Source organism: Rutidosis leptorrhynchoides, chromosome 4, assembly GCF_046630445.1.
Source record: "Rutidosis leptorrhynchoides isolate AG116_Rl617_1_P2 chromosome 4, CSIRO_AGI_Rlap_v1, whole genome shotgun sequence".
Classification (NCBI taxonomy): domain Eukaryota; kingdom Viridiplantae; phylum Streptophyta; class Magnoliopsida; order Asterales; family Asteraceae; genus Rutidosis; species Rutidosis leptorrhynchoides.
This window is the reverse complement of record NC_092336.1, coordinates 389,448,828-389,458,629: the sequence shown is the minus strand read 5'-3', so window position 1 is coordinate 389,458,629 and position 9,802 is coordinate 389,448,828.

Here is a 9,802-nt window from a genome sequence, read left to right as displayed (position 1 = left end):
TTCAAAGACTGCATTCATTTTAAAACAAACCATAACCTTTATTTCATCAATAAAGGTTTAAAAAGCTTTATGTAGATTATCAAATAATTACACACAACCATTACATAATGGTTTACAATACAAATATGTTACAACAAAATAAGTTTCTTGAATGCAATTTTTACACAATATCATACAAGCATGGACTCCAAATCTCGTCCTTATTTAAGTATGCGACAGCGGAAGCTCTTAATAATCACCTGAGAATAAACATGCTTAAAACGTCAACAAAAATGTTGGTGAGTTACAGGTTTAACCTATATATATCAAATCATAATAATAGACCACAAGACTTCATATTTCAATACACATCCCATACATAGAGATAAAAGTCATTCATATGGTGAACACCTGGTAACCGACATTAACAAGATGCATATATAAGAATATCCCCATCATTCCGGGACACCCTTCGGATATGATATAAATTTCGAAGTACTAAAGCATCCGGTACTTTGGATGGGGCTTGTTGGGCCCGATAGATCTATCTTTAGGATTCGCGTCAATTAGGGTGTCTGTTCCCTAATTCTTAGATTACCAGACTTAATAAAAAAGGGCATATTCGATTTCGATAATTCAACCATAGAATGTAGTTTCACGTACTTGTGTCTATTTTGTAAATCATTTATAAAACCTGCATGTATTCTCATCCCAAAAATATTAGATTTTAAAAGTGGGACTATAACTCACTTTCACAGATTTTTACTTCATCGGGAAGTAAGACTTGGCCACTGGTTGATTCACGAACCTATAACAATATATACATATATATCAAAGTATGTTCAAAATATATTTACAACACTTTTAATATATTTTGATGTTTTAAGTTTATTAAGTCAGCTGTCCTCGTTAGTAACCTACAACTAGTTGTCCACAATTAGATGTACAGAAATAAATCGATAAATATTATCTTGAATCAATCCACGACCCAGTGTATACGTATCTCAGTATTGATCACAACTCAAACTATATATATTTTGGAATCAACCTCAACCCTGTATAGCTAACTCCAACATTCACATATAGAGTGTATATGGTTGTTCCGAAATATATATAGATGTGTCGACATGATAGGTCGAAACATTGTATACGTGTCTATGGTATCTCAAGATTACATAATATACAATACAAGTTGATTAAGTTATGGTTGGAATAGATTTGTTACCAATTTTCACGTAGCTAAAATGAGAAAAATTATCCAATCTTGTTTTACCCATAACTTCTTCATTTTAAATCCGTTTTGAGTGAATCAAATTGCTATGGTTTCATATTGAACTCTATTTTATGAATCTAAACAGAAAAAGTATAGGTTTATAGTCGGAAAAATAAGTTACAAGTCGTTTTTGTAAAGGTAGTCATTTCAGTCGAAAGAACGACGTCTAGATGACCATTTTAGAAAACATACTTCCACTTTGAGTTTAACCATAATTTTTGGATATAGTTTCATGTTCATAATAAAAATCATTTTCTCAGAATAACAACTTTTAAATCAAAGTTTATCATAGTTTTTAATTAACTAACCCAAAACAGCCCGCGGTGTTACTACGACGGCGTAAATCCGGTTTTACGGTGTTTTTCGTGTTTCCAGGTTTTAAATCATTAAGTTAGCATATCATATAGATATAGAACATGTGTTTAGTTGATTTTAAAAGTCAAGTTAGAAGGATTAACTTTTGTTTGCGAACAAGTTTAGAATTAACTAAACTATGTTCTAGTGATTACAAGTTTAAACCTTCGAATAAGATAGCTTTATATGTATGAATCGAATGATGTTATGAACATCATTACTACCTTAAGTTCCTTGGATAAACCTACTGGAAAAGAGAAAAATGGATCTAGCTTCAACGGATCCTTGGATGGCTCGAAGTTCTTGAAGCAGAATCATGACACGAAAACAAGTTCAAGTAAGATCATCACTTGAAATAAGATTGTTATAGTTATAGAAATTGAACCAAAGTTTGAATATGATTATTACCTTGTATTAGAATGATAACCTACTGTAAGAAACAAAGATTTCTTGAGGTTGGATGATCACCTTACAAGATTGGAAGTGAGCTAGCAAACTTGAAAGTATTCTTGATTTTATGTAACTAGAACTTGTAAAATATATGAAGAACACTTAGAACTTGAAGATAGAACTTGAGAGAGATCAATTAGATGAAGAAATTTGAAGAATGAAAGTGTTTGTAGGTGTTTTTGGTCGTTGGTGTATGGATTAGATATAAAGGATATGTAATTTTGTTTTCATGTAAATAAGTCATGAATGATTACTCATATTTTTGTAATTTTATGAGATATTTCATGCTAGTTGCCAAATGATGGTTCCCACATGTGTTAGGTGACTCACATGGGCTGCTAAGAGCTGATCATTGGAGTGTATATACCAATAGTACATACATCTAAAAGCTGTGTATTGTACGAGTACGAATACGGGTGCATACGAGTAGAATTGTTGATGAAACTGAACGAGGATGTAATTGTAAGCATTTTTGTTAAGTAGAAGTATTTTGATAAGTGTATTGAAGTCTTTCAAAAGTGTATAAATACATATTAAAACACTACATGTATATACATTTTAACTGAGTCGTTAAGTCATCGTTAGTCGTTACATGTAAGTGTTGTTTTGAAACCTTTAGGTTAACGATCTTGTTAAATGTTGTTAACCCAATGTTTATAATATCAAATGAGATTTTAAATTATTATATTATCATGATATTATCATGTATGAATATCTCTTAATATGATATATATACATTAAATGTCTTTACAACGATAATCGTTACATATATGTCTCGTTTAAAAATCATTAAGTTAGTAGTCTTGTTTTTACATATGTAGTTCATTGTTAATATACTTAATGATATGTTTACTTATCATAGTATCATGTTAACTATATATATATCCATATATATGTCATCTTATAGTTTTTACAAGTTTTAACGTTCGTGAATCACCGGTCAACTTGGGTGGTCAATTGTCTATAAGAAACATATTTCAATTAATCAAGTCTTAACAAGTTTGATTGCTTAACATGTTGGAAACATTTAATCATGTAAATATCAATCTCAATTAATATATATAAACATGGAAAAGTTCGGGTCACTACACCTAACACATGTGGGAACCATCATTTGGAAACTAGCATGAAATATCTCATAAAATTACAAAAATATGAGTAATCATTCATGACTTATTTACATGAAAACAAAATTACATATCCTTTATATCTAATCCATACACCAACGAACAAAAACACCTACAAACACTTTCATTCTTCAATTTTCTTCATCTAATTGATCTCTCTCAAGTTTTATCTTCAAGTTCTAAGTGTTCTTCATAAATTCTACAAGTTCTAGTTTTATAAAATCAAGAATACTTCCAAGTTTGCTAGCTTACTTCCAATCTTGTAGAGTGATCATCCAACCTCAAGAAATCTTTCTTATTTACAGTAAGATATCTTTATAATACAAGTTAATACTCATATTCAAACTTTGATTCAATTTCTATAACTATAACAATCTTATTTCGAGTGAAAATCTTACTTGAACTGTTTTCGTGTCATGATTCTGCTTCAAGAACTTTCAAGCCATCCAAGGATCCTTTGAAGCTAGATCAATTTTTTTCATTTCTAGTAGCTTTATCCAGAAAACTTGAGGTAGTAAGATGTTTATAATATCATTCGATTCATACATATAAAGCTATCTTATTCGAAGGTTTAAACTTGTAATCACTAGAACATAGTTTAGTTAATTCTAAACTTGTTCGCAAACAAAAGTTAATCCTTCTAACTTGACTTTTAAAATCAACTAAACACATGTTCTATATCTATATGATATTCTAACTTAATGATTTAAAACCTGGAAACACGAAAAACACCGTAAAATCGGATTTACGCCGTCGTAGTAACACCGCGGGCTGTTTTGGGTTAGTTAGTTAAAAACTATGATAAACTTTGATTTAAAAGTTGTTCTTCTGGGAAAATTATTTTTCTTATGAACATGAAACTATATCCAAAAATCATGGTTAAACTCAAAGTGGAAGTATGTTTTTCAAAATGGTCATCAAGACGTCGTTCTTTCGACTGAAATGACTACCTCTTACAAAAATGACTTGTAACTTATATTTCTGACTATAAACCTATACTTTATTTGTTTAGATTCATAAAATAGAGTTCAATATGAAACCATAGCAATTTGATTCACTCAAAACGGATTTAAAACGAAGAAGTCATGGGTAAAACAAAATTGGATAATTTTTCTTGTTGTAGCTACGTGAAAATTGGTAACAAATCTATATTAATCATATCCTAGCTAACTTATATTGTATTATACATGTATTCTAATATATTATGTAATCTTGGGATACTATAGACACGTATGCAAATGTTTTGACATATCATATCGACCCATGTGTATATATTATTTGGAACAACCATAGACACTCTATATGCAGTAATGTGGGAGTTAGCTATACAGGGTTGAGGTTGATTCCAAAAATATATATACTTTGAGTTGTGATCTAGCCTGAGACGTGTATACACTGGGTCGTGGATTGATTCAAGATAATATATATCAATTTTTTCTGTACATCTAACTTTGGACAACTAGTTATAGGTTACTAACGAGGACAGCTGACTTAATGAACTTAAAACATCAAAATGTATTAAAAGTGTTGTAAATATATTTTGAACATACTTTGATATATATGTACATATTTGTTATAGGTTCGTGAATCGACCAGTGGCCAAGTCTTACTTCCCGACGAAGTAAAAATCTGTGAAAGTGAGTTATAGTCCCACTTTTAAAATCTAATATTTTTGGGATGAGAAAACATGCAGGTTTTATAAATGATTTACAAAATAGACACAAGTACGTGAAACAACATTCTATGGTTGAATTATCGAAATCGAATATGCCCCTTTTTATTAAGTCTGGTAATCTAAGAATTAGGGAACAGACACCCTAATTGATGCGAATCCTATAGATAGATCTATTGTGCCTAACAAACCCCATCCAAAGTACAGGATGCTTTAGTACTTCGAAATTTATATCATATCCGAAGGGTGTCCCGGAATGATGGGGATATTCTTATATATGCATCTTGTTAGTGTCGGTTACCAGGTGTTCACCATATGAATGATTTTTATCTCTATGTATGGGATGTATATTGAAATATGAAATCTTGTGGTCTATTGTTACGATTTGATATATATAGGTTAAACCTATAACTCACCAACATTTTTTGTTGACGTTTTAAGCATGTTTATTCTCAGGTGATTATTAAGAGCTTCCGCTGTCGCATACTTAAATAAAGACAAGATTTGGAGTCCATGCCTGTATGATATTGTGTAAAAACTGCATTCAAGAAACTTATTTCGTTGTAACATATTTGTATTGTAAACCATTATGTAATAGTCGTGTGTAAACAGGATATTTTAGATTATCATTATTTGATAATCTACGTAAAGCTTTTTAAACCTTTATTGATGAAATAAAGGTTATGGTTTGTTTTAAAATGAATGCAGTCTTTGAAAAACGTCTCATATAGAGGTCAAAACCTCGCAACGAAATCAATTAATATGGAACGTTTTTAATCAATAAGAACGGGACATTTCAATTGGACTCGATCAACCTAATCACCACCAGGTGCCATGTACATGACTTCATTTTTCTTGTTTGAACATCCGAAAACTCCCAGAATACTGATAACAACCATACCCGGGACACATCTTCGATTATTGTCGAACCATATTTATGCTTCCAAATGAATGGCAAATTCTTTCAACATCAAACGTATGTTACACGTGTATACTATCTCGTTTTTGCACAGTTTTATCGACGAACTACAACATGCTTGATATGCTCACATCGAGGCGAAAACTTCTCTCGCATTACACTCGTACTTCCGTATAAGGAAATCTTTTATCTAAATTCTCAATGGAGAGAGAGACTCTTCACGTTATACTAGTATTCACCACGAGGGAGAATAGTCCTAACGAACGTTTTCGAAAACTGATAAATCTTTCTCGGCGCGAAATTCTTGAGAAACAGAAACTTGTTCCAACAAACGTTTTCAGGTCCTAACAAGCTTGTTCAAATGTATCTTAAAAGAACTGTACCTCGTTTCGGATCGAGATCCGCGTTCACTTCTAAATTTCGGGGTGCTTTACAAAAAGCCTCGGGACCACGTTTAAACATGAGTACAACACATCAACCACATCTCGAAGGACCAAATAAACATACGATTCAAACCTTGGAAACCATAATACGAGTTCGTGTTATCGACTTCAAAATTTCTTGAGAAAAGTCTTTGCCTTTAACCAAATTTTCTTACAACGATGGTTATCATTCAAGTCTTAAAGTCACACCTTTTGAAATCTTATATGACCGGAAACGTCATTCTCCTTTTGTAGAACCAGGTAAATGATAATCAAATCACCGGACCCGCACTCATTCATGAAATAACCGTTAAGATCGTTCAAATCCAAGAGAGGCTCAAGACGATCCGTAGTCGCCAAAAGAGCCATGCAAATGTTAGACGTAAACCTCTCGAATTCCAAGTGGGAAAACGCATAACGTTAACAGTCGCACCTTGAAAAGGTGTAATCCGTTTCGGGAAACGTAGGAAGCTAAATCCGTGATACATTAATCCTTTTGAAATCTTGGGGCGTATTGGACCCGTTACTTACCGTTTCGAATTCCCAACTCAAACAAATTCCGTTCACCCTACATTCTGTGTATCAAACTTAAAGGCATGTCTTGCGAACAAGAACTTGTTATCCTTTTCGATGAGCTTACTATCAATGACAAACTTCACTTCATAGGAGAAACGGTTGACATTATGAATAACGAAACCAAACTCTAAAACAATGTAAAAATCCTGACTGTCGAGTTTGTTGAAATGCCCAAGGAAGTACCCTCATTTATTCGTAGAATTGGCAACGCAAGATTTCAAGGAAGAAACGACAACTACTACTTCCAACTAAATTTCGGGACGAAATTTCTTTTAAGGTGTAGGTAATGTAAATCCCGTATTATTCCGTTAAATTTATTTTAACACCCGTCTTTTTTTTAGATAATATCTTTCGTTATCTAAATTCGTACATTTCATTGACTAACGTTCTAAATATTTCCGTTATTTGGTTATAACATCTCCCGGTTACTCTAGCGTTTTTAAAATATTCGTTCGGTTAATTCACGCACCCGCTTTCAAACTCTAGGGACCGAAGTTGCCAAGGGGCCAAACTAGTTGACTAGGTCAACTAGTCAACCCCATCTCATCCATTCATTCATACTTCCACCTCCCTCTGATGTTTATGCGAGGTGTATATAAAATAGCTTTATATTTTACAAGGAAATACTATTAAATACGATACAATTTTACACAAGATATTTATTTATTTATTGAATGGATATACTTAAACCTTGCTACAACACTTATAGGCAGTGTACCTAATCGTACAGTAGTGTAGTTTTTAGTAAGTCCGGTTCGTTCCACAGGGAAAATCTTTAAACAAAGCTTAACGCTATATTAGTTTACTTTTATAAAAATACAAATATATATATAAGTAATATTATTATTATAAAGGGGGGTTTTTACCGTTTAATGACCGGTTTGTCGATTTTAAAAACTTTAGTTGCAGTTAAAATAAAATGTAAAATATTAAATAAATAAAAGACTTAATTTAAAGCGTAAAGTAAATAACGATAATGAAATTGCGAATAATAAAAGTGCGATAAAATAAACTTGCGATAATTAAAAAGTACGATAATTAAAAGTGCAATTAAATACAATAACAATAAATAAAAATGCGATAATTAGAAGTGCAATTAAATATAAAATAAAGGAAATTAAATACGAAATAAAAGAATTATGCTTATTTAAACTTCCATAATCATGATGTTTGACGTGTTGATTTTAGTTTTATGCCCATGGGTTAATTGTCCTTTGTCCTGGATTATTTAATATGTCCGTCTGGTTTTTGTCCATAACAGTCCATCAGTCATAAATATAAAGTGCGAGTGTCCTCGTCAAATTATCCTTATACCCGAAGTTTAAATATTCCAACTAATTGGGGACTTAAACTGTAACAAGATTTTAATAATTTGTTTAATAATTACACCAGGATATCGACTGAGTTTAACCCAAGGTTTTAATACTTTGTTATCAATTATACCATGTGTCCTTGTACATAATTTCACCCCTGTTTTAATAATTCTAGTGGCTATTAATCCATTCCCGTGTCCGGTTAAATGAACGATTATTCGTACATATAAATATCCCGCCCATCGTGTCCGATTGAGTGTATATGGTTATTTATAGGGACGTCCAATTGTAAATCTTTATATTAACATTAACAAACTATCATTTAGTTAAACAAATATAAAGCCCATTAATAGCCCATAGTCTAATTTCCACAAGTGTCGTTCTTTTGTCCAAACCCCAATTATGGTACAAAGCCCAATTACCCAATTTTAGTAATTAGCCCAACATCATGATTACTTCGGATTAAATAAGCATAATAATAACTTAGCTACGAGACATTAAATTAAAAAGGTTGAACATAACTTACAATGATTAAAAATAGCATAGCGTTACACGGACAGAATTTCGACTTACACCCTTACAACATTCACTAACATACCCTTATTATTTGAATTAAAATTAAAATTAAAATTATAATATATATATATATATATATATATATATATATATATATATATATATATATATATATATATATATATATATATATATATATATATATATATATATATATATTTACGTTTGTAGGATAGAGAGATAGGTGGATATATTTTGGCCAAAACGCGTTGAATTTATAGGAGCTGGGCTGGATTTTAGAGCCATGCGATCGCATGGTTTTTGTGCCTCCAGGCCATGCGATCGCATGGCCAGCTGGGAGAAGTCACATATCTTTGTTTTCTTTCTTGCCGACGTTTATAAATAATAATATTATATATAAATAATTATAAGAATTATTTAAATATTATATTTTATTTATGTGCATAGTTAACTTGTAATTTTTAGTCCGTTGCGTCAAGCGTTGAGAGTTGACTCTGGTCCCGGTTCCGGATTTTTGAACGTCCTTGCGTACAATTTAATATCTTGTACTTTGCGTTTTGAATCTTGTACTCTTGTAATTTTGAGACGTTTCTTATCAATAATTGGAACCTCATTGATTGTATTTTTTACTTTTGAGCTTTTTGGTCATTTGCGTCTTCAATTCGTCGAATCTGTCTTTTGTCTTCACCTTTTATTATTTTAAACGAATATCACTTGTAAATAGAACAGTTGCAACTAAAAGCTTGTCTTTCTTGAGGAATAATGCTATGAAATATATGTTCGTTTTTAGCATTATCAAATATTCCCACACTTGAGCGTTGCTTGTCCTCAAGCAATATAGTCTTGAAATACAAGAATCACTTCTTTATTCTTCACACTTTGTACATCAGTGATTTCTTTACGGCGGTATAAACAATGGTAGTAACGATGTGGTTTACAGTCTCACATGACTATAAAATTTAGATCCATTAAGGAAATTGGATCTTTATGAAAACATTTGATCTTTTAAAAATTAAATCTAGTTTTTACCCTAGATAAGTTTTCCGGAATAACCCTTCACCGGTGTTTGCAAAATATTTTTGTGGGCTTGGTGGGTTTCAGATTTGAAAATTTTAGCTCAAAACTTGTGGTTTTGTGTCACCCACTTGCTAACCTTGTATTAGGAAAGCAACACATCCAG